Genomic DNA, 25,620 nt, shown 5'->3' on the forward strand with positions numbered 1-25,620 from the left:
CTGTCATTCTTAGAATGATCCAGTCAAAAGGCACAATCTTCCCAGAAGTCATTCACAGCAGGGAGTGAGGAGGGGAGGTGGAGAAAGCCTCAAGGGAGAGGGAGCGAAGGGAAGGGGGACAGGGCCTGGAGAGGGAGCCCCACAGACAGACAGCGCCTCCCTGCGCTCTACAAAGAGCAAGGCCAACTCCTGGCAAAACAAGATAAACATCCAGTTTAAGGCTATTATCTCCTTTATTCAAAAAATAAATATTTCACTTTTGAGTCAACAAATTTCAAATCACATTAAGCACAGAGAAGAAATACAGTCCCTTTGGAAATTGTGAATGACATGTAGGAAAGTCATGTTCAAAACAATGGGGATGGAGTGAGCACTGGTTCCAACCTATTCATTCATGATCCAGAGATCCCTCCTCTCACCAAGTGGAGCTACACAACGATTTCAGGAGAGAAAAAGAAACACACACACACGGCTTTGAAGTCTGAAAGGCACATGAAGTGGACCATAAGGTGTATGGCACGTTCACTGATAAAACGCTCCCTATCCCCTCCCAGAAAAGTGGAAAAACTTTAATCAAGTCAAAGACCAGAGAAGACAGGGTGCTCCTGCTTAAGAGCTCAGCATCAGGAAAATCTCTGAATATGAAAGCCATTTTTCTCTTGCTTTTGCCTTCCCGCAGCACTCACTCGGTGACAGTGGGGCGCGTGGCCACGTACACGAACACTACGATCAGGAGCACGACCACGGCCAGCGTGGGCAGCACCACCGTGGTGATCTGCTGCCGGGCCTCCTGCATGGCCTGCTTCCGCTCCTTCTTGTCCTTGGACGTCTCCTTCTTGGGCTTCCCTTTGAGCTGCCGCATCTTTCCTAGCGGGTGCTAGGAGGGCGCGTCCAGAGAGGATTTTGCAGGAAGGGCCACAGTCCTCAGGTCAAAGCGCAGAAACTCCTGTAGAGAGAACTGTGATCAGGAACGGATGGAGTGAAAGGAATAAGAACTCATAAAGGTAAAGGCAAATGCTAAACTAGGAAAAATATCTGTAACTTGTAAGGCAAGGGGTTAAGAACAGCAGAGGTCATACCGCAGAGGCCTTAGTGGTGGGTGGGTGGTGGGGATGAGCTGGATATATGCCTGGGTTCCCACCATCAGCGTATCCCAGCCAGCAGATACTGCAGGTGCCTCAGCTCCTCAGGCAGCTGGACAAGGCTCTGGGTTCCATATAAACATAATCACTTCCTGTGCATGCCGTGACATGAAAGGGCTGGAAAGCACTAACTTCGCTGCCTCCACTTGAAGGAGAGGGGGCCACATTTCTCCCTTCCAAAGTTCTACCTACTTACTCTGTTGTTCTAAATCCCAGTCACTCCAGCCAACCTCCAGTGTTGAACCGCAGGCAACCTGCAGATCCCAGGCTCCCCTCCGGCCCGAGCCTGGAGGCTTGACTGCAGGCCAGGGCAGCCTCACTGGGACTGAGGAGAGCCCAGAGGCAGTAACTTCCCTTGTCTTCCATTGGTTCCTCTACCCATCCATCCCAACCTTCCTGAGCACCTACTGTGTGCCAGGCACTACTCAAGGTGAGGAAGAAGTGAAAGACTCAGTGCTGTCTTTACAGTGTAAGACAGCAGTGTAAGCCCACAGTGTAAGAGCGCATGATGGGTTGCAGGCAGAGCAGAATCTGGGTCAGACAACATATGGAGATGGGCTGAGCTTGCAGTCCAGTCGCCCACTCGACCTAGGAATTGTGTACCTTCTGTGGCCTGTGGTGGGTGCTCCGGTGGTAAAGCAGAGCCCGAGGATGAATGGAACCCGGGGATGAATGGAACCCCTGGATAACCCCAGAGCAACAGCTCCACACAAGTCTGATTCTCAGCTTTAAGCAACAGAAATAGACTTTGGCTGATTTAAATTGAGAAGGATTTACTCAAAGGCCTCTGGTATCTCACAGGATCCCCAGAAAAGCCAGAGGACCAGACTCAGGAAATAAGCAAGACCCACAAGAGCTGTGCAGCCCTCACTGGAGCCCCAACCCACACTACAGATCATGACAATGTCACAGGTTGTTTCGCCTGGACACTGCCACTGGAGCAGGAGTCCTCAGGCCACCAGAAACTAGATGCAGCTGCTGTCACTGCCTCGGGATGAATTCTCCAGCACTATGGCGCTGCGTCACCAGCTCCCAAGGGTATCTGACTAGCCAAGGAGTAGGATTTGGATATGGAGCAGGGAAATTAAAAAAAAAAAAAAGTCCATCATAATATCCTGGGAGACTAGCATGGATCCCGGAGCTCTCGGAGCCAGAAGAGCAGTACACACCAATATTCCTCTACGAGGCTTTTTGTAACAAGATATCGTGTGCCCAGTTTTGACCCTCAGCAGTGGGTGGCCTGTCACCACCCGATGAGGAAGATGACATTTACACCGAAGTGACCATGTTAAGAGGCAGAATGTGGAATGTGAATTGAGTAGGGAAAGGTCTTATATACTCTCTTGTGGATATAAGATCCTAACCTCTTATAACAATCAGGCCAAGTTTCTCATGAGGCAAGATGGCTAATATTATCGCACTGGGATGAACTAATGACAGCAGAAAGCAGCTAGTAAAGTTCAGGGCAACCCCATTTGGGCAAATTTACAATCTCCATTAGGCTTTTAAAAATACCCACTATTACCTTCTTAAGATCTGACAGGTATAGGAACCCCTGGCTTTACCATTATCCTTTCCAGTCTTTCAAAGAACTTCAGACAGACCTGAGTTCAAATTCCAGGACATACTACTCACTGGCTGAAGGGCTTGGGGCAGATCACCTACCTTCAATGGCCTCAATGTCATCATCAGAATGAGAAGTTTCTCTCACAAAGAATGACTGTGAGGATTTGAAAATGCACACATAGGGGGCGCTCTGCCTGCCCACAGGGAAGGGGTCCAGGCTGGCTGAGCAGGACAGAGCCAGCTTCCTCTGCCTACCACAAGCCCTCTCGGCGATCCCGGGAAGAGCTCACTGAGCCTCTCAAAGCCTCAACTGTGCCCACTCCCTGCAGGACCGTAGTGAGGATGACATAAGAATCTGCATGACACAAGAATCTGGGTAACACGGTGCTTGGCGTAGAGAAGGCATTCAATCCACTGTAGCTGACACTACTGGAACTCACCCCGGCAGTTTGTGATTCAGACAAAGCAGTCTTATTACTCCCATTTTTTAGATGAGGAAACCAAGGAGCAAGAGGAAAGTGTCAAAGATCATCCAGTCTATAAATACTATTAAGTGGCTTCTAACAAAGCAATGGATGGCATCCCTCATCCAAAGCTATGAGCCATGGTCCATTTTCTCTTTGACACATCCTCACAAAATTGTTTTAAAAGAGACAGGCCATTAGCAGCACTCTGATTTGTAGCCATTTTCCTGTGGAGTTAATGGCCCATCGGGCATTGAAAGGAGGACCCCACTGTGGCCCCTCACAGGACTGGCTGCAGGTAGGTAGGAAGCGACAGGGACCCCAGAGTTAAGAGGGGCTCCAGCCACTCTGGCTAAGAGCGCGGGCCCTGACTTTTGTCCTGATCCTTTTACTGCTGTCTCCATCTTGTCACATATGTGCGGTTGACATTCGAAGGCACCAGCCTCCGTGATGACCAGATCTTGACATTTATAAGATGCATTCAGAAGTTCTCAGAGGCCTGGAAAAAAGCCTCGAGTTGCTGGAGACAGTGCAGGTTGGTCAGGGTTTAAAAGAAAAACACGTTGCTCTGAATTCAGGGTTCTTCGTTAGGCTAATGTGGGCGGCCTCCCTGCTCTCACAGCCCTGCGCTCTCCCTAGGGTGAAAGAGTCAGGGAAAGCATCCCTGAGATAACAACTTAGAAGAGGAAAAGGGACCAGCCAGGACAAAAGTGGGTAAGAGCAGCTGGCAGAGGGAGTGGAAAGAACCAGGATGAACCCAGGGAGGATAGCAAAAACCGGGTCATCCAGGGGCTTGCAGACCATGAGGAGGAGTTGGGGCGTATCCCAAGAGCATCATGAGGCAATGAAGGCCTTCATGCAAGGAGGCGAATGTTTTGAAAAGCTCCTGCTGGCTGGACCAGACCTGTCTGTGGAGAGTAGGGCACAGGGAATGAAAAGGGAGGCTCTTGGAACAGACCTGGGAGGAAAGGGGTGGCTCAGAGTTGGGGGTGGTCAGTGCTGATAAAGAGGAGGATGAAGTCGGGTTATATTTTGAGAGTATGACTGACAGGACCTATTAACAGATTAGACATGGCACATGAGAGTAAGGGAGAAATCACAGATGGACTTACAGTCTGCTGCTTGGGCAACTGGTTGGGTGCTGATCCTGCTTCAGGAAATGAGGGAGAACAGCACGGGGTGGCGGGGAGGATTTGAGAAAGAACATCAAGTGCTCTTTTCACACCTATCCATGTGTGAGGACGCCTATTAGACATCGCCATGGAGATATCAAGGAGACAGTGGAAGAAATGAGTCAGGAGCGCAGTCTGGGCTAAAGATCTATATTTGGAAGTCATCAGCTACTGGACAAGGTGAGCTCACTGAGGCCAAGGTAGATGTAGAAAAGGGCCCAGCGAAGGCCCTGCAGCACCTGATGGAGGAAAGCAGGCAGAGGAGGCTGGGAGAAGCGCCAAGTGAGGAAGAGAATGCAAAGTCCTGGGGAACGAGAGAGTCAAGAAGGCACTGCTTCAAAATGCTGCCGAGAGACGAAGTGAAGATAAAGAAGCATCTGCTGGATTTGGCAACGTGGGGATCTGACGTGGGTAACTTCAGTGGATGAGAGGCGAGGGTTCAGATGAGGGCTACTACAAGAGTGGCCCACTAACTGTTACTTGTCTGAGAGGGAAGCTCGTGCCACTATGCAAACCAACATCCTACTTCCTCCATTGAGAAAGTTTTGCCATGAGAAAATTATGTCAGCTGAACTAAATTATGCATAATACACAGCTGATTTACATTCTAGAGCAAATTCCTTAATCCTGTGACAACTTGTGATAAATGGTTCACACGCCAACACTTGGACTAGCACTCGGATAGACAACTGGTCTGAAGTTCTCCTGGAAGAGCATGTGGGGGGCCAAGAGAGAAACCAGAGGATGTGTGAGGGGTCCAACTGCATGCGAGAAAACCCTAATGTTGAAAACAAGAGGTAATATCTGTAGGAGCGAGGCGAGGGCGCAAAGGGACAGCTTCGCCTCTGAGAGAAGCAAAGACACGGCTCTGAATCCAGTGGGAGACAAAGTGGAAAAGATGGGTACAGGAGGAGGCAGGTCCATACTGTGTGGTGTGAATAAGAAGCTTCTATTTTCTCGATGAAACAGGAAAGGGCTTCTGCTTCAAGTCTGGGCAGTTGGGAAGCAGGCCTGAGTAAAGAGAAGGCATGAAATAACCATCTTGGATGGTAGAAAAGCAAACATATCAGGGAAACACCAGCACTTATGGCTGACACTCTTAAATGCTTAATATCCAGGCCTCACCTCCCCCCAGGAGGGCTGAGGACCACCCTACCACATGGTCTGGCCTCACCCAGTGGACCAGGTGGCCTGCCAGGCCAAGGCTGGCTCATCTAGGCTCTGCTTTGCCTTAAAAAGATAAGCTGGACTAATCAGCCTCTATTTCAGAAATCTAAATTAAGAAACATGAAGGGACACCGAAGTTGGACAATCACGCAGATGGAGGCACCATGGAAGCCATCCAATGCTATGTGCAGAAGACAAGAGAGGAAGCCTGGTGGGGGAAAAGAAATGGAAGCAGAGGGGAGCGCCCCTGAGACTGGGAGAGAGTGGACTCTGTTCTTGTCTTGCTAGTAGTGCAGTCCTTGTAAGGCCCAGCTCTATAAAGGCTCCTGGCCTGATAAGTTTCTGTATCTTATGACAGGTACTTCTTCTAACTTGAACTGGCTCAAGTGGGTCTCTGTAGCTTCCAATGAAAAGAGCCCTAGCCAAAGTGATTACTTCGGTTTTACAAATAGGAAATCCAAAGCCTTGACAATGTCACAAACTTCGGGAGTGTCAGAGTCAAAAGTCAAAAACCCACATCTGCCTGACCTCAAGGACTAAATCTGTGCCTGCCCCCACACATTGTCCTGGCCCTTTACACGCTCTGGGACCACATCACTGTTCACCGGTCCCCAGAAGAGAGGAAATCAAAGATGAGGCTCACCCAACACAGTCTGGCTTCTTCCCACTGAGCAGCCCAAGCAGGATGAACAGCCACTAGCCAAGTTCCAGGTTTATGGCCGAAGCTGCCACCTGGCCACCCCACTGCCTCTAGCCCCACTAATTAGAGAAACGAAGACTTCACAAACACCTGAGTTCTACCCGATTCTAATGAAACTCCACCTGCTCTGTCCCCTCCCCCATCACACTCACGGCAACTGGTCAGTACTGGACATTCCAACTGGTGCCCCAGTGTGTGTAGGCAGGGGGCAGAGGCAGAGAAGAAGGGAGAACATCCTTTTGGACAGAACTGTTTTAAGTTTGTAATTTTTCTCTGATGATAGCTTTCCAGTCATTTTTCTATATATGTGTACGTACACATACAGATGCACACATATTAAATTCTTTATGTGTATTATTTTATTTTTCAATTTAGAGATCATAACGTACATACAATGTTGGACCCTATTAGGAAAACAGCAAGAACAGAGGAAAGAACAAGGGTTTAAAATCAGGTTTGAGCTTCAGCTCTGCCACGTCTAGTTATACGACCTTGGGCAAGGTACTTAATCTCTCGTGTGCTGACTTTCCTCCTCTGTAAAATGGGATAAGAAAACCTGCTTTGTGGAGTTACTGAAAAAATTAGAAAAAATGTATGATCTGAAGTATCTAGTACATCTGTGGAACGGGCCGTACCAGATGCTCAATAACTGGCACACACTGATGGCGTAAGGTGGGTACCAGACTTATCAGGGGGATCACTTCGCAAGTTATATAAACGTCAAATCACAATGTTGTACACCTGGAACTAATAAAATATTGTATGTCTATGATAACTGAAAACAAATTTAAATTTTTAATAAACAAATAAAGGGCACATAGTAACTTGCTATCCAGGAAGGGTTTGTCCAGTGGAGATGTACCATATAAGCCATGGATGATGAAATCCCCCCATTTTTTTCTCTTTTCCCTGCTGAAAAATAGCAGAGTTTCCAATCTGCTGCTAGGCAGGTCTGTTCAAAGGTTTGATGGCCGAAGAAGGTTGGTTCAAACTATTGAGGGAGAAGGTTCAGGGTTACACAGATCAGTCCCAACTCCCATATCCCAGACCTACTAAAACCAGCGCTACCCAATACAGTAGCCACTAGCCATAAGCCACATGTGGCTATTAGCATTTACATTGTGGCTGTGGTCCAAACTGATCTGTATTGCAGTGTAAAATACATATTAGATTTTAAAGACTTAGTACCAAAAGAGAATTTAAATATCTCATTAGATTTTTTATACTGATTACAAGATGAAATGATAATATTTTGGATATGCTGGGTTAGATAAAATATATTGTTAAAATTAATTCACCTGTTTTCTTTTTACTGTTTTTTTTTTCCACTTTGTTCATAGGGAAACTGAGGCACAGCAAAGTCTAGATAACTTTCCAAAGTCATCAGGCTAGCAAATAATGAAGCTGAGATGAAAATCTGGACAATCTCATTCCAAAACCTGTTCACTTTTTTTAATGAGTATATAAATGTCTCATGAATACCCTGCTTTCAGTTCTTTAGGGTATATACCCAGAAGTGAAATTCCTGGATTAGGTAATTCTATTTTAAATTCTCATCCACACACCCCCCAAACTGTACCTATGTATCCGTTTCGGTTTTATTTATTTATTTTTTTAGATTTTTCATATAAATGATCATACGGTATTTGTCTTTCTCTGCCTGACTTACTTCATTTGGCATGATACTCTCTAGGTCCAACCATGTTGTCACAAATGGCAAGATGTCTTTCTTTTTTTATTGCTGAATAATATTCCATTGTATATACATACCACCTCTTCTTTATGCATTCATCTATTGGTGGACATCTAGCTTGTTTCCACGTCACAGCTATTACTAGAATTGCTACAATGAACATAGGGATGCATATATCTTTTCAAATTACGTGTTTTTATTTTCTTTGAATAAATACCTAGAAGTGGAATTGCTGGATCATATGGCAATACTATTTTTAATTTTTTGAAGAATCTCTATACTACGTTCCACAGTGGCTGCACTAATTTACAATCCCACTAACAGTGTACAAGGGTTCCCTTTTCTCTACATCCTCACCAGTATTTGTTATTTGTTGATTTACTGATGACAGCCATCCTGACAGGTGATAGGTGATATCTCTTTTTACTATTTTAATGTGGGTACTAGAAATATTTAAATTCCATGAGTGGCTCACATTACACTTTCTCTAGACAGTGCTGTGCTTGCCCCGCGCAACAATAAGCAATGCGTTCTGCCCTCTTATAGGCTTTCCACATCATAGCCTCAGCTCACAATGACGAGGACTTCCGAGCCTTCTCAACACAGCAAGAATCCCTCTCTCCAGCCTCATCACATCCCATGTGACCCACAGTTACCAACACCCCTGAACTCCCACCTTGCACGCCCATACCTCCATGTCTGTGCCGATGGAGTACCTCTGCCAGAACCTCCCTCCCCTTGCACCACCGTCCTCCTCTTTCAGTCTCTCATCCTTGGTCAACCTATGTGCATGGCCTTCAGCAGCCTCCCCAGGCAGAAGCAATGGCTCCCTTCTAGGCACTGTCTCATCACTCGATTTATACCTTTACTGCCGCACTGACCAGTGGTTACTGCTTGACTGGCTGGGACTCTGATGTCCCCCAGGGTACGTGTTCCTCAGGGATGGCAAATGTGTTTTGCTAGTAATATTATTCCCCTGAGCTGACATAATGCCTCTCACTTAACAGGTGCTCAACAAACATTTGCTGGATTGAATATCAAAGCTAGAACAGTTTAAGACAAGCAATTCATCTTATATACTAACCATAAAGTTATAGTAAAAATTCTACAGTAGAGTAGAAAAATAATAATCTAGCTAGCTACCACTTATAAACGCTCATTTCACTGTCAACACGGTCTTGCAAGATTGGTATTTTTACCCGTATTTTACATGAAGAAACTGAGATTCAGAAAAGTATGGTGACTTGCCCAAGATCAAGGACTATTAGGAAACCAGGACAGTCTCGGTCCCAGAGTAAAATCCATAATGAGTATTAAGTATTTAATGAATGAACAGAATGAGGTTTGAACTCAGACTTAATTCTAAAGCCCAGCACTCCTCTCTGTGACCCCCACAGTGCCTCCCAGTCACCCCACAATTAAGAACAGAAGTTATCGTTTCCTGAAGGCTCACTACCTGTCAGGCTTCCTCACAAAAGCCTTCTACAGTATGCAAACATGACTGTGGCCTTTATCCCGCTTCACAGACAAGGGGACTGAGGCTTAGAGAAGACCCAGGTAGCAAGATAGCAGTGCAGCTGGGATTCAGACCTTGTTCAGGAACTGTGCTCCTCCCATCCAACACAGCCAGCCGGACCATCTCCTGAAAGTACGTGGAATGATGAGACGCAGAATCAAGAGTCCACACCTGGTTCCTGCCCATAAGCTCCAGAGGCTGAAGACAGGGAGGGTGTGTGAGAGAGAGCCCAGGCCGTCCTGGTCTTGTCTCAGTTTGCAGTATATAAAGTCTGTTCCTTGCAGCCAGACCTGCCCTGACGCCTGGAAGGTATCCCTCCATGCCCTCTGCAGGCTGGGCAGTCATCCTGGGTTTAAAGATGCCCTATATCCTGCCTGAATTCACAGGTGGGCAGAGTGCTCCTAAGGCCCCAGGATGCTACAGGCTGTTGGAGTAGTTACAGCTGAGCACAGCATGACCTGGTCTGGTGACAATATTAAGTGGCTTAAGACTGTGTCAACTGCACCCCTACCTCCCCCAAACAATCAATGTGAGTACAGATGCCAGGCTCAGGCAGCGGCTCCCCCTGGAAGACCACTCCCAGGGATGAAGGCTAAAGACTGCCCACCCACTCTCAAAGCTATCCATCATTTCTGAAGTGTCACAGCTCTCTTGTCCTCAGAATAGGCAGTTTAAGGTGCTCGCTAAGAAAATGGCTGCATTTTTCTCCTACTTCAAAATCAGGAAATTAAATGAATATACACACAAGAAAGATGTGGGGAAAGCTCTACCATCTTTTCTAACTGCGTCTTATCATAACATGAGAATCCGAAGGACCGAACTGCTCAACGCTCTGTGCTACAATCCCAGGAAGCTGCCCTGGGTTCAGGGAAATGTAAATCGTGTGCCTGAGAGACAGCAGTAGCTCTGCGGTTCATCAAGTGTGCTTGCTTCATTTATGTCCCTGGTCTTTAGCCATAATGGGCCTGTGATCACCTCACTCCAGTCTGCCTCAGAGAGTGGGGGCAGGGGGAGACAGGCTGCCAGGAGCATTGTGCAAGATGAGACTCCTGACACCCTGCTAACATGAACACCTCCCTGAGAAAACAGACATGAACAAACAATGACAGCCACAGACACGTACGCCAGCACCAGTGCCCCCCGCTGCTGACTGGCCACAGAGGTTGGGAGAGTTCTCCACGTGATGACCTGGTGGTCAGTGGGGGGATCAGAGTTGTAGACAGACAGAAGCCAACAGACACAAACACACATGCACTTAACTTCTCTCACCAAGGGCAGAAGGAAGAAGAAAATAGATAATTTGGTGGCAGCAGTATCAGTTATTCCTAAGTAAAACCCTGAGAACATGAAAGAACCTTTGGATAGATTACTGAATAACACAGATATAAAAAGCTAGAGTTCGCAATAAATTAGATCAGTAACATTCCTTTGACACACTGGGGTTTTCTGCACACTATTCATTTCATCTTCACAGCAACTCTGCATGTTTCGTATTACTGTCTTTATTTAAGAGGAAAAAGGAGAATGTAGAGCAATTAAGCTCATATCAGGGTTTCAATCCCTATCCTGGCACTTCTAGAGTCTGGGGCCCTGAGCAAGTAACTTAACCTCTTAGATCTTCAATTACTCTATCTGTAAAACAGGGATAAAAATACCAATCCTTCAAATACTTTTTGAGCATCTGCTATGTGTCAGGGGACATGTTGGGAGTACAGCTGTAAGACAGGCAAAATGTTGCCTTCATGTAGTTTACAGAGGATGTGGAGAGACAGACAACTAACAAATGAATAGAATATGTGTCAGATGATGCTATGTGTTATACAGAAAATAAAAGGGGAGTACATAGGCTGTAAACTTAGAGTAATCAATCATGGAAGGCTTCGTGAGAAAGTGGCACTGCATCAGAGACTCTAAGGAAGTAAGGAAGTGACCTGTGCGGATGGATACCTGGGAAGATTTCCAGGCAGGGTGTGGCATGTACAAAGGCCCTAAAGCCCCCCCTCGACCCTCAGCATGTCTGAGAAGCAATACAGTGTCCAGGAGAGAGTAGAGGGGATCATTTAGAGGTGAGGTCTGAGTGGGAGCAAGGAGCAGGTAGAGGGCCAGATAGTGGCCAAACGAAGGTCTCTGCTTGTATTTAAAACGAGCACTGAAGGACAACTAACTATAAGGGGGAAAGGGCTAAGGCAAGAAATCAGTGAAGATTTATGCTTATGAATTATCCAGGTCAGGTATGGTGGTTTAGTCCAGGGCACAGGCAGGTGTGGTAAAAAGTGGTCAGATATTAAGTACACTTTGAAGGTAGAGTCAACATGATTTACCAGCAACTGGAATTGGAGTTTGAAAAGAGAAAACAGACTAAGGCTCTGTAGCCTGAGCAACGTAAAGCATGGAGGTGCCATTTGGGGAGGTGGGGAAAGATAGAAGGAGGCTGGAGTTGGGGGGTGGGAAGTTTGAGACTCTATTAGACATCCCTAGTGGAGCATCCAACACTAAGCAGGCAGTTAGAGGCACAAGTCTGGTTCAGGGAGAGAGCTGGGCTGGAGGCAGGAACGTGGGAGCTGTCGACACTGAAAGCTTCCAGACCGATAAGTGAGTGCACAGAGAAGGGGGCTGAGGACTGAGCCCTGGTGCAATCTCATGTTTAGATCTTGGGGAGCTGACGAGCAGCCAGTAAAAGAGACTAAAAAGATGTGAAAACAAAAAAAACCAGGAAGAGCATGGAGTCTTGGAAGGCAAGCGAAGAAAGCGTTCTAAGGAAGAAGGAGCTGGCCGTCTGATGTGGTCACATTCAGGTACTCGGTAACTTGAGAGAAGGGAGCAAAAATCTGAGTAGGTCTCAGAGCAGGAAGGAACAGAAAGACTGTAGACCACAAGCAGGCAACTCCTCTCAAGACAGGACTCGGAGGCCAAGTGTTTGCGCTGAAATGCCACTTCTGCCATCTGTCAGCATCGGCCCGGCGACCTTGGGCAAGTTACTTAATCTTTCTGTGACTCAGATTTCTCGTCTGAAAAATGGGAATAATCATCTAATGAACTGATATATGAGAAGAATGCCTGGAACATACTAAATACTATTTAAGTGTTAGCTAGCATCATCTCCATCATTATCATCATCATTATTAGAGCCATGTGTCACTTAACAATGGTAATATGTTCTGAGAAATGTATTAGGTGAGTTTGTGGTGCAAATATCATAGAGTGCACTTACACACACCGAGATAGCTTAGCCTACTACATACTTAGACTATATGGTAATAGCCTAGTGCCTCCAGTATATGAGCCTGTATAGCATGTTACTGAACTGAATACTGTAGGCAATTACGTGTTGTACTATGACATAACTATGGCTTACAACATCACTAGGTAATAGAAATTTTTCACCTCCCTTGTAGTCTTATGGGACCGCTGCTGGGATATGTGGTCCACTGTTGACCAAAACATTGTTAGATTATGCATGACTGTATTATAGAGTCAGAATTAAAAGCAAGTAAGAGGACAAGTGTTTTGTTTGTTTGCTTATGCAGTTATAGAATGTCTGTATTATAGAGACCAGAAGAAAAAAGGAAAAAAGCTACCTCTGGGGGAAAGACAAAGCAGATTCTAGAGCACCGGCTAGAGTTGACCTGGGTAGGGGCCTGATGTGGAGGCGGGAGTTTGTGCAAGTTCTCGTCATTTCTTAGTAAAATAGAAAGAAGGCCATCAGCTTAGGAGGCAGGAAGCAGGGGACATTGATAGTTTGAAGAAAGAAAAGCTATAAAACAGCTGTCCAGGAGATAAAATACGCGTTTGAAGACTATCATGTAACCACTAGCAGCACAGGACCCACCTGTGATCAGAGGCCACAGACCTTACGGTGAGGCAAGTCAGGGTGGCGCCAACTGTGCAGGTGCAGGTATGGGGGCTAGAGGGTGTTAGATTTAATCAGTGCAGAAATTTTGTCAAGCCAGTGTGACAAAGTGAGAGAAAGAAAATGTGAGGATTATATGAGATTACAAAAGAAAAGTACTTGGCATAAGACCTGGAATCTGAAGTGCTGCTATTGTTCAAAGAGCTTAAGTGGCCTGTCCAAGGAACCCCCTCTCCCGACATTCATCATCCCCCAACACACACATAGACCTTAGGATCTGAAAACTGTTGGACTCTCAATTCTGCTCTGACAACTAAGCCAGCGGTCCTCAACCTTCTTGGCACCAGGGACCAGTGCTCCTATGAGAATCTAATGCCTGATGATCTGAGGTGAAATGGCTGCAAATACAGATGAAGCTTTGCTCTCCTCCACTGACAGGTACCAGTCCATGGCTCAGGGGATGGGGACCCTGGCGCTAAGCCCCGCCCCCTCCCCTTTCAGTTCCAGTTATTGTCATATTTCTCAGGCCAAGATATGGCAAGACAGCACCCCTCCTGCTTGTCTTGGAGAACAAAGAAGCCCATGTGAGTGCAGGCTGGTCTCCACATGCTCCTTCCAAGAACTGCAGCAAAGGATGCTCTTTGAGCCCTGAGGAAAATACTTTCTTTCCAGGACTCGCTCTATGATTACACAGGGCTCTCGAGGTGCTCAACCACCAACTCCTGTCACTAAAAACTGGAGAGGAAACAGACAGAAGTAGGGCCTTTGATAGATCTTGTTATTTTACTCCAGAGAGCCCACAGATCTTCTTTATAGAGGAGTTTTAGAGTTAAAGTAATAGAGATCTAACTTCTAGCACAGCAACTATGTTTTCACTAGTTTACCTGAAGCAAATTCAACCATGAAAAGGACAAAGATAACTAGTAAACAGAAAAGAAGTGACTCGAAATTCTTGTAAGAGTTAGACCCTCTTACAATGGTCTTTGAAATGGTTATAAGGCACAGAAATTTAGTTAAGAGCAGCATGTACCACACAAACTGAAACCAAAGTGTTACGAGGTAATACATAAGCTTACTATGTGCAACACACTGATATTTTCTATTTTTTTTTATTTCATCCGAAAAAAAATGCCAGTTATAATCCACTAAAAGAGATTTCACAATCAATTAATGGGCTGTGACCTGCAGGTGGATTAAGAAGACCTCCCACCACTGAGGTTAAATCACGTCTCCAGGAGAAGCTGTGAGAACACTAGGTCGAGAGGTCTGTATACCAAAAAGAACATAAGCTACATGTTGAAGAAGTGCAAGGATTAGTTATGCTCCAGAAGACAGAACCTGAATCAGTGGGTAGAAGTTACAGAGAGCCCGGCTGCACTGCTCTGGGGGTAGGGAGCTCTCTATCTCTAGGAGAAACCAAAAAACCAATGAGATGCTACAAAAGGGATTCAGGAATCAGATGAAAGAGATGGACTCAAGAGTTACTGGAGTTTTTTTCCACTCTGACAGTCCTTTCTATCTTAACAAATAAGGGGCTGTTAGGAGAATGAAATGGAAACTGTGTTTGAAAGCCTTCGGAAAAGTTACAAGCTCTTCTAAGTACCTCCGTAAATGGCAATTCTTTATTCAAACCTGTAGGTTCCTTCAACCTCATCTGCTGTTCAATTAGGTACTTCAAGACAGCAGGTACTAAAAGAAAGCATCGTTAATTTATCATGTTGTTAAAGACAGCTCAACTCTGTGCCAGCTCAAGACTAAGGCAAAGTTGGGGGAAATTTTTGTAAAAACATACATGTCAGCCAATTGTATACCCTGGTTTTTTTTTTTAAGGCAGAGCTTTGTTAACTTTTCCATCTCAAATATGGCAGAGGTGAGTGAACATTCATCCTTAAAGGCCAGGTCTGGGGCAGATTCACTGCAAGAATAAAATTCCATTTGTCTCCTCTTTTATTTTAAAATGTCAAGCAATCATATATAACATCAGGCCTTCTTTACTTATGATGTGATTGGCACTGTGATAAAGTCTGCTGTGGCTCTTACTGCATGCTGACAACATCCCCATGCCGTAGGCTCTACTGTGTGTCACAGGCTCACATCTAGAGGCAAGAAACGAGGTTCTGAGAGGTTATGTAACTTGCCCAGGTTTGCAAAGCAAGTAAGTGGTAGAAAGACTGAAACCCAGACAGTCTGGTTCCACAGCCCAGTGCTTAACCACTAAGCTATGTTGAATTTTCCTCTGATGAGCATCCATATTTGTTTTAATGTTCTTTAAATGTTATTTCCCCAAAATCTTTGGGTAAAACGTGACCCTTGAGGAAGATGCACACATTCACCCCGCAGCTCAGCCTGCTTGCTGTGGAGCAGCCTGGAAACAGAGAACCACAGCTCTGCCAGAACTCATCAGCCCTCCTCATGCTTCTGTGTCCAGGCGTGGGCTAACAGCCTTCTCTCAGACTTGCAACACAGTCCTCATGATCTGTTGTTAGGCATGAATTTCATTAACGACCAAGATATCACAAGCACCAGTTGTTTATGGCATCTTTAAAATGAAAAATTCAACTCTAAGCTGAATTACAGCAAGTAAATTACAGAGCCTGGCTGATGGCAGATATACTGAGAAAGAGTGAGGTATTGACTGAATTATCAAATACAAACAAGCAACCTTACACATCCAAGACCACATATCTGGGCCGTCTCAAATAAGGAGGTTGGGGGCTCACCCCATTAACAGAGTCAGTCTCAGAAAGTAGTGGGCAAGCTCACTCAACCATTCATTTATTCAACAACACTTATTGAGCACCTCGGTGCTGGGGACTAGCTAATCACACAGTCATTCACTAACTTACTGAGCACCTACCACATGCCAGGCACGGACGAACTGTTGTGAATATGCAGACTAATTAACTGACTGCTCCATCTGATCAGTCAGAATCACCAAATATAGGACAACTTCGATGTGCTATACACTGTCCTGGCAGTGGGGATGGAATAATGAACAATGCAAAGTTCTTCTGACGAACACACAGTCTAGGAGAGGGAGAGTGAGATGAGTAATATGTAATATGTCAAGGAATGAAGTGCTATGAAGAAAGACAAAGCTGCATAAGGTGACACAGAACAGGGGACATACTATAACACAGCATTACAAGGGATCATATCTCTGATTAGAGAGCAGAGGCCTGAAGGAAAAGCAGGAACAGGCCTAGAGCCGAACTAGGAGAAGAGGGGGCCTCCAGCAGGGAACGAGGGCAGAGGCCCTAAGGCAGGAGCAAGCCTGAAAGGTTTTCAGGAACCATGGCCAACTGGGGCATGCAGCTAATGTCCAGTGAATGAGAGGAAGAGCAGAGGAGGCCAGAAAATCAATCCAAAAAGGACTCTGCAAACCCACTGGCGAATGTCTCCAAGCCTATCATTTATGCTTCACTGCAGGCCTTGATTGCTGCCAAAATTCAAATATTCTGCAAAAGGCAGGCAGTAAACTGAGCTGCTATCAAATATTTACACAGCAGCATGTCAATGTTTTCAGGGGTGTCCGCAGGGTAGGTTTTGGGGTAAGGAAAAGAGAATGACCCCGTTAGACAATGAACTCAGCTGCTGAAGTTGAGTGTGTCACTAACAAAGTGATAAATATTTGACTTTTAATCTAAATGTCATCTTTTTCGCTGAACCTTAAGCTGGTTTACCTAACAGAACAGTCAATGAGGATGGTTTGGGCAAAGGGCACAGAACAAGAAGGCTTTCAAATGCTAAAGACAAGGTTTACTGATTTTGCCAGTGACCCATAAGCAACTTACAGAGTACCCCAGGTCAGCAATGAGCTCAGTCTCCACAGACCACTAGGGTCTGCGCCCCGCCTCCGCCATTAACTAAGGCAAACCCAGTCATCTAGATGAGGGAGGGGTCTCCACGTCACCTTCGACTGCCTTCTCTCACCACCCCCACCTCACCCGTTTAATAGTTTACTAGGGACTGATTATTCTTTCTGCACTTAACTCCAGATTCTCTATCCAACCCACCTCCAAATGAACAAATGCTGCAGAGACACAGTCACACACCCGGAACCCCAAGCCTGCATGTTTTCTCTGCCATCACTGAGGTCCTCACCATCTCTCACACACATCTTCCTGCCTCCAACCTCCTGATTCTTCAGTCTCCAGACAGAATGATTTCACTTAAACCAATGTCTGACATTAGTCCTCTAAAAGCTTCAGTGGCCCCCGGTGCCAGTCAACACAGTGCAAACTTGCCATGGCCTCCCAGGCCCTAGGTGCTTAGCCTAGCCCTGTCCCCTATATCATGTCAAGCAGTCATACTTCTGTCTTTCTGCATGTACCAGCAGAACAAGACAACATGTGCCTATGCCCAAGTCTTCTCATCTTGGCCAGCTTTACACACTCTCACCATTGAGAAAACTTCCCTGATCCTCTTAGTCAAAATTAATTGCCCTTTTGCCTACTCTTATTCTTCTTCCCTTCTGCCTTTTTAAAGAGTTAATCATTTTTTGTCTACCTCTCCCACCAAGGGTTCAGTAAATATTTGCTGAATGACACAAGCCTGTTCCTCTTACAAATGTTGGCCAAGCCAGAAGCTTAGGGGTTTTCCTGGATGCCTCCCCTCTCCCCCATTCCCTACATCAAACTGTTCCCCAAGTCCTCCTAGTCCCTTATCCTAGACATCTCCTGAATACATCCCCCCTCCTCCACCCCCAATACCACTAAGTCAGGCCCTCATCTTCATTCATAAGAATTCTGCCCCGGTCCCCTAACCTGTGCTTCTCCACCTAACCTTACCGCCTTCCTGAGCTATAAATAGTACAAACATATCTAAATCCTTCTAAAATCACTGCCTGTGCAGGCCAAGCAAAGGATGCTACAACTTGCCCATTCCACTCTTTCCTCTTACCAGCAAAACATAATATGGTAACAATCGTGAAGAATCACTGTAGAAGCAGATGCAGGAGATGTATACATCTTTAGCAAAGAGGTATGGGTGACTCATTTAAACCTCGTATATGTTTAAAGTCCAGCTGTTGGAAACTCTTGAGCCAGCTGTTGGAAACTTATGAGTCGAGGCAGCCCGACTCCCAACGAAATAGGAAACAGAGTCATCCACAAACTCCAGCAAGGCAGTAATTTAACACCAATCACATTTCAGGAACTTTTAATAACATCTTTGTGATTACTGGTAGATGGCTTAAACTTGTAAGTTTGATAAAAAGACCTGTGTGTCTGAATCAGATCACCATTCTCCTACCATTTGAGAGAAGCCTTAGAAATAGCAACCGAGCATACAGAGTCCCTGCTATAAAGGACAAATTTGATCCAGTAACTCCCCAGTGTAAAATTCCACTGCACGATCCGGCCCTGCCTGCCTTTCAGCCCCCACCCCCAGGCCTTCAACACTATGGCCACAGCAGTCCTCAGTGAAGTTCCATGGGCATGCCATGCTCTTGCCAACCTCCTGGGCCTCTGTCCATGCAGCTGTCGGAAATGCCCTTGTCCACATCCTTTCTCTCAGTCATTCCTTCCACTTGGCAAACTCCTCTTTCAAGACCCATCTTAAAGGTCAGATATTCTTGAATGGATTTCAAGACTTTCCAGTCCCCAGAGTGAATGAGGACACATCTCTGTGCTCCATGACACCTGGTAACCACCACGGTGTGCAGCACACTGTATTAAGATCACCTTGTCTGTGTGGATCCCAGGCCTGGCTAGTCCCAGGTCTGGCTGTGATCCAGGCTTGAGGCTAGGAATAGGACCCCGGATTTAGAATTAGTGTAGTAGAGCGCCTGCACCTAAAATATGCAAATGTACTTCAGCTTATTGTATCACATATGTGTGGCTGAATGCCACTGTTGTACTCTGATACGTGTGGAGCCTCGTGGTCCTCTGGAGAGCGGAAGGAGAGCAGAAGAAGAGTAGAAGGAGAAGCCTGCTCCTTGCAATAGACTGCACTCCCTGCTACAGAAGTGTGCTCCCCACAATAAAGTTGGTGCCTGACATTTCATTCTCACGTCGGCCTCTTGTGCATTCTTCCAACTGGGCATCTCACTACTGATCAGCTCAGTGCTGACAGTCTGGTATTCCTATTACAATCTTTGCTTGTAACTCATCAGCGTGACCCGCCAAACTGGTACCATAAAAAATTTCAAATTCAAGATCATAGAAAAGCTGTCTTAATTTGAGGCTATAGTGCACCAAAAATAAAGTTCGAATTTCAGTATTTCCGTTAATTATCTAGGATAGAAGGCTTTAGGAGAATGGACAGTATCACTCAATTAAGACGGAATTTCTATTTCAGGTGTGTGTTTGTGTGTACATGGTTCCACAAACACACACACACAAAAGTAAAGCTCAAGGGTAAGGTAATGAAAGCAAGTAGGTTTTAGGATAGGAAACGTGTGTTTAAAAGGAAAGCTGTGTACTGATATTTAGTGTGTTTCTTTTTTCCACTATAGAAAGCCCACCTTAATTTCTACCAGCCTGGAATCATGATTTCCTGAGCTAAAATATCGCACACATTTTTATATCAAAATATTTGGGGGGAGGCCTACTTGGGGAGTAGCGCGAATATCAGAATTTTAGTTGATTACATATTGCTTACTTACTTATTAAGGTTCCGAATGAAATAGTGATCCATCTCTGTGTTATACGAGATGATATTCTAGGGTTTGGAGGAAGAAATTATTCCCTGTACCATTTCCCAGAACACAACATTCATTCTAAGTATACCTTTGCAAGCCTGATAGTTATTTTACTGCATTTGGAAAATCAAAGCCACTGCAATCTGCCAAGGAAGTGAACAGTGGAAAAAAAGAAGTGTTTTACGAGGCACTTCAATGGGATGCCAACAATGCTGTGGGATCTGTAGCCAGGTTTGGGGCCCAGACAGGGCAGTCTCTCCATGGACTGTGCTGGGAGTACAGGATATATCCAAGTGCAGGAGGAGGTCATTAACAGTTTTAAGCAAGGGAGTGAAATGATATGACAAGTATTTTTAAAACTCACTCTGGGTCCAAAGGGATGAACAGAATGGAGGGAAAGTGGAAGCAGGGCAGCTAATTTAAGGCTTTTGTACTAATGGGAGCAAATGACAATGTCATTGGACTTGGGAGGTGTACGTGGGAAGGCAGATGAATTCCAGATCTACTTTAGGAGAAATATTGTTAGGACCTGTTGATCTGGGGTAAGAGAAAGGTGAGTGATGCCCCAGTTTTTAGCTGGAAAAAGCGAGTTAATAGCTATGCACCTTACTGAGATGGAAGGAAGGGAGGTCCGGAAAAGGGCTGTGGTAGAAGAAGTTAATATTTGGACCCATTAAGCTGGGTTTCCCATGAGATATCCAAGTTTGCTAACTGCTATAAAAGGTATACAAAGTGGTACAAAGTACAGAGGTATGATGTAATGATAGACGCCTAGGACCTTTCTCACCAGTGACCCTTCTTGCCCTTCTCTTGGGATGCTCTGATGTCCACTTCTGTGTCAGCCAAGAGGAGGCGCACCATATGTGGACCCTATGGGGCCAAACTTATCCAGGACACATGCAGGCTGTTTCTACGATGACCCTCAGTAGTAACACAGATACCAGCTTCAGGGCTAAGAAAATAGTAACTTTTAACAGTAAAATGGAATTTGCATGACATCACAATAATGTAGCCCATTTTTGTCAATTAAAAGCATCATTATAGGTTTGCTTATTTCTTGATACTGATGTTTTCAAGGAGTGCCCAGTAGAAGGCTCTTGGTATTTAGTCCTGCGCCCTGACAGGCACACCCTTGCGAGTTTGAGGACTCCAAGTTAGAGTCTCCCCTAGAAAAATGTGAATCTAAGGTGGCATCAGATGCAGAGGAAGTTTCTCGCTCAACAAAATGACCAGAGAAGATGGCCTATTTTAGGAAAACAATGACTCACTGAAATCACATCCTGCTCTTAAGTTAACATGCCTCCTTCTGGACCGAACCTGGTTTCCTATCATGATGAGTCTATTTTACAATTCCTCCATCAAAGGACAAATCAAAATGTCATTTAACAATCTACTTTTTAATTAAAAGTTGAGCCATTTTTTAAAAATCACATTTAACTAAACAATTCCACATGGTAATAAAGAACTGTACTCTGCCACCTAGATTGATAGAACCATTTACAATTATTTAAAGGAAAGGAGAAGGAGAGAACATCGTTAATACAGCTAGATTAAACCCGTTAGTGTCTTCCACTTTATTCACAGAGTAAGACAGTGCAGCGTTAATGTAAACTAATTGAATTTCCTGCATCTAAATAAGCCCTAACAAAAATAAAACTTACAAGACTGACTGGAAGGTCTCAGTTGGAAGATATCTACAGATATCTATTTTTCAAGAAATCAGCCTGGCTGTGGGTGGTGGGAATACCAGGGTCAGACTGCATCTCTCAGCAGAAGGTCAAGGCTCCCCTCTCTGAAAGGAATACCTGAGGTGTGTAAGAGACAGGTGAGAGACAGCACCCTCGAGTTTTGTGACAGCAGCAGTGACTTCCAAGAGGAAGGACCAAGATGATGCGGGAGGGGAAAAAAAAACCAACTCCATTCACATTGGCAATGTGACATCATGCAAGATACCTAACTGCCGAGTCTTGTTTTCTGACTGCAAATGAGTTGTTACCATTTGCCCCTGCCTATATGCTAGGATTGGCAGGAAATGAAAATCTGGTGATGTGTGTAGAAGCACCCTATCAACGGGGAAGGATGCTACAACTGTGAGAGACAACCACTATTACTGCTAGGGAGGAAAGGCTGGGACAAGTCCTCTAAGAGGATGGTGACCAACAAAACTGGTAGAATTGGTAAGGAACATCTCTGGGTTACTTAGCAGGTACGGTAAACAGTTTGAAAAAAGGAACCTGCTGATTCACTCATTTAAAACAAAAAGGTCTGCAGCAGGAAGGTGGGTTACATTGCACTGGTCCATTGATGAAGCAGCTTGGAAGATCATCCGGATGAATACTACCCAGCAGACAGGATGGGCCACAGCCTGACCAAAACCGGACCTCACGCAATCCCCATTCAACACCAGCCACAGGGAGGCAGAGGCAGGCCGGGAGCTGTGCTTCCATGGTCACCAGTTTCCTGCCCTGCCTGTCACCTCCCTTCCCTTCCAGCTTCTGGATTATTGCTCTTAACACGGGGCCAAACTGCCCATGAAAAAGAAAAATCAGATACAAAAGCTTTGCTATTAGATTCATTTCACCAACAGCCAAAACACAAAGAACAACTAGAGAAGATTAGCAATTTCTGATGAATGCTCAAAGAACAGAACTGATTTTGGAATGATTTATAGTACCGGCCCTATGAGGGTGGAGTGGTGGAGGTACAAAGGGAACCCACAGAGGAACTGACAGTCTAGTTGGGGAGGCTGATTCACTGTTTATTCAATAAACATTTATGGAGCATCTACTTTGTCCCTGGCACAATTCAGATATGCCCTCAAAGAGCTTATTGGGAAAACACACAAACAAGCAACTATTATCAAGTGTGGAAATGTTAGGATGGAGAGGTCACAGAGGAGCCCCCATACTCAATACAACCATGGGAGAAGACCAATCAGAGGAGGGGTACAAATGATTACATGAAACCCATTATGATATGTCAGTAAGGAGGAGACAGCATTATGTGGGTTCAAAAGCAGGAAAAATCACTGCCAGCAGGAGGGAATCAAAAAGGCTTCACTTCCAGAGAGGTAGCATTTGAGAAAGGCCTTGTGGGATGAAAAGGAACATGGCCAGGCAGAGAGGAGGGGTAAAATATTACACATAACTAGGCACATCTAAGGAATGACAGAGACAGTAATCCATCCCCAAACATGGGTTTCCCTTATAAGAGAACTTTGGTAGATACAAATTTACTTTTATTTACCTTTTCTTCAACTTCAAGAACTGCTGTTTCAATGGCTGTTTCAATGGCTTCAGCAAACTAATTTTCGGAAGAGGTGACTTGAGTTATTTCTGTTGAGAAATCAGAAGATGAGATGTAATAGGTTTGGGAGCTATTCCTCCACACACCCCTTTTTGGAACACTACCCCTGTCCATGCTGAGAGGGCTGTCACATGGCTCCCCTCTCCCAACTCACTGACTATCCTTAAGTCAGTGAGTTGGGAGTGGGGAGCCATGTGACAGCAACACTGTCTCCCTCTCTCTCCCCCTCATTTGAGAATAAAGACATGCAAACCGAGGCAAGTCGTGGCGAGCCCTGGTCCAGAGAAGCAGGCAGGCAGACACACACACACACACACACACACACACACGAGATGAGCAGGACCATGCAGCCCTGAGTCAGAGGGGCCTTCCTGCTCCAGTTCCCAGCAGGCTGGCCAAGCTTGCTTCCTGCAGTTCCTGAGATTCCTACAATGAACCTTCTACTAACTTAAGTTGCCACGAGAGCATATCTGTTCCTTGCAACCAAAAATCACTGATTTAAGAATAAGAGAACCAAGGTTTGGACTAGAAAAAGAAACAAAAGTTTCAAGAGGGTGAAGAAAGAGGCTTCTGAAACAAAGCCTTGGTAAAAATAAAAGATGAGAGAAGATGACCTGGGCTTCTGTACTACTACTGTCCCATCTTTGAGAGGAAAGAAAGAGAGAGATGTGTGAGACCCACAGAATAGACTCAATGAATAATTCATAAAATCCCAGCAGTATTAAATATTAAGATATTCAGATACTGGAGAAAAGGGACTCCTAATATGGGCATTATCCATAACGAAACAAAATAAATAAGAACTTCATTGAAAAAACAAAGGTGAGAGGCTAAAAAGTAAACACAGCAAGCAAGGAGTAACTGAGTGAGTATACAATGCCCACCATTACTAAAATAAGAAGTGTACTAACTCCTGATTTATTGTGCTGCCTTTCTTTTGTCTTAAACAATAAATATTTTATTTGTTCATGGTTTAGTGCTGGGCTCAGCCAGGCAGTTTTTCTTCTGGTCTTGCCTGATTTACTTATGTGGCTACAGTTACCTGATGGCTCAACTGGGCTGGATGGTAGACCAGATGAGTCAACTCACATACCATACCAGTGACTAGTACTAGCTGTCTGTGAAGCTTTTACAGTCTATTTTAGTAAATGTAAACATATTTTTCCTAATATCCTCAAAGATTTATGCCCACTATCCCCTTTCCATATTTTTCCATTGGTTCTCGAGTTGATCAACCATGAACTCAACTACTGTAGGGCTTCAAGAACCTAATCTCTTCAAAGTCCCCTCTACTAAGGAACGATGATTTTGGTGAAGTTCTGAGATTAAGGTATGTGAAAGGGAGGAGTGGGAGATAGGGATAGAAAGAAGAAAGTTCTTCAGGGGCCCCTGAATGCCAAGTTAATTTGGATGGACTTTATTCAAGCAGCATAAGAGTCAAGGTAACTATAGTCTAATCCCAAATTCTCTAAGAGACAATTATCATTCACAAAATGTAGAAAGTTTAAATTGGGCTGCAGAGGGAAAATATGACCCAGACCACAAGGACTGAAGCAGTCAGCTAGAAATTAAGTTGACAGCAAGCTGTGACCTTTGCCCTTGACAGGGTCCTTTGCCTGCTACTGCTGCCTCATTAGCTGCAGCAAAGGCTTTACAAGTTTCCCCTGGCTTCTGGCCCTTGCTTGCTCCAAGGGCTCACTGGATCATCAGCTTTCACTCAACAGGTTAGCGACAGGGACACCAAGTGGCCTGCAGTCCTCTCCTGTCCACTCACCTTAGAGTTGGTGCCACATCCATGTACCCTTTCCAAGCAGCAAGGGCACCTATGCTCTAATATTAGCCCTACTACTTCCTCTCTGGGCCTCAGTTTCCTCATCCATAAAATAAGGGAAGACCAGACTAGTGGTACACAAAGGGTGGTCTGTCAACGTGCCATCCACCAACTCTGCTGCTGGTCCACAAGATAACTGCAGAAATTAAGAGAACCTTAGAAGCTTTTCTAGCATATGCTATTGATCATATGATCATAGCCAAGTATACAATCAGTGGAACTGTCTTATTAAACAGAGCACAGACTGGTACATGTGTTCTCTGCAGGTGCCATAAACTGGGTGGCATAAAACAAGAGAAATATATTCTTTCACAGTTCTGTGGGCCAGAAGCCCAAAATCAAGGTGTAGGCAGGGCCACACTCCTTCTAGAGGTTCTATGGGAAAATCTGTTTCTCGCCTTTTCCAGCGTCTGGTGGCTGTTGGCATTCCTTGGCTTGTGGCCACATTACTCTTCCACTAGACTGCCATGTGTGCGTGTATGTGTGTAAGAGAGAGAGAGAGAGAACATGCGAGTGAGAGGGTGAGCGCAAGAGCACACACTCCCACCATCTCCCTCTTCCTCTCTTATA

At 45.2% G+C, this 25,620-nt stretch overlaps 1 long non-coding RNA gene across 14 annotated transcripts in view; it reads right to left on the reverse strand.

The window, feature by feature from the left end:
• Positions 1–214: 214 nt before the first annotated feature.
• Positions 215–25,620, reverse strand: part of LOC120590062 (uncharacterized) — a 61,442-nt gene continuing 36,036 nt past the window's right edge. For all 14 annotated transcript variants that reach the window (XR_005649633.1, XR_005649634.1, XR_005649636.1 and 11 more), the window contains 2 exons: positions 23,160–23,248; positions 215–946 (listed from right to left, as the gene is read on the reverse strand). This is a non-coding gene — a long non-coding RNA (uncharacterized LOC120590062). The remainder of the gene's footprint in view (positions 947–23,159; positions 23,249–25,620) is intronic.

Source organism: Pteropus medius, unplaced genomic scaffold, assembly GCF_902729225.1.
Source record: "Pteropus medius unplaced genomic scaffold, Ma_sr-lr_union100, whole genome shotgun sequence".
NCBI classification, from domain to species: domain Eukaryota; kingdom Metazoa; phylum Chordata; class Mammalia; order Chiroptera; family Pteropodidae; genus Pteropus; species Pteropus medius.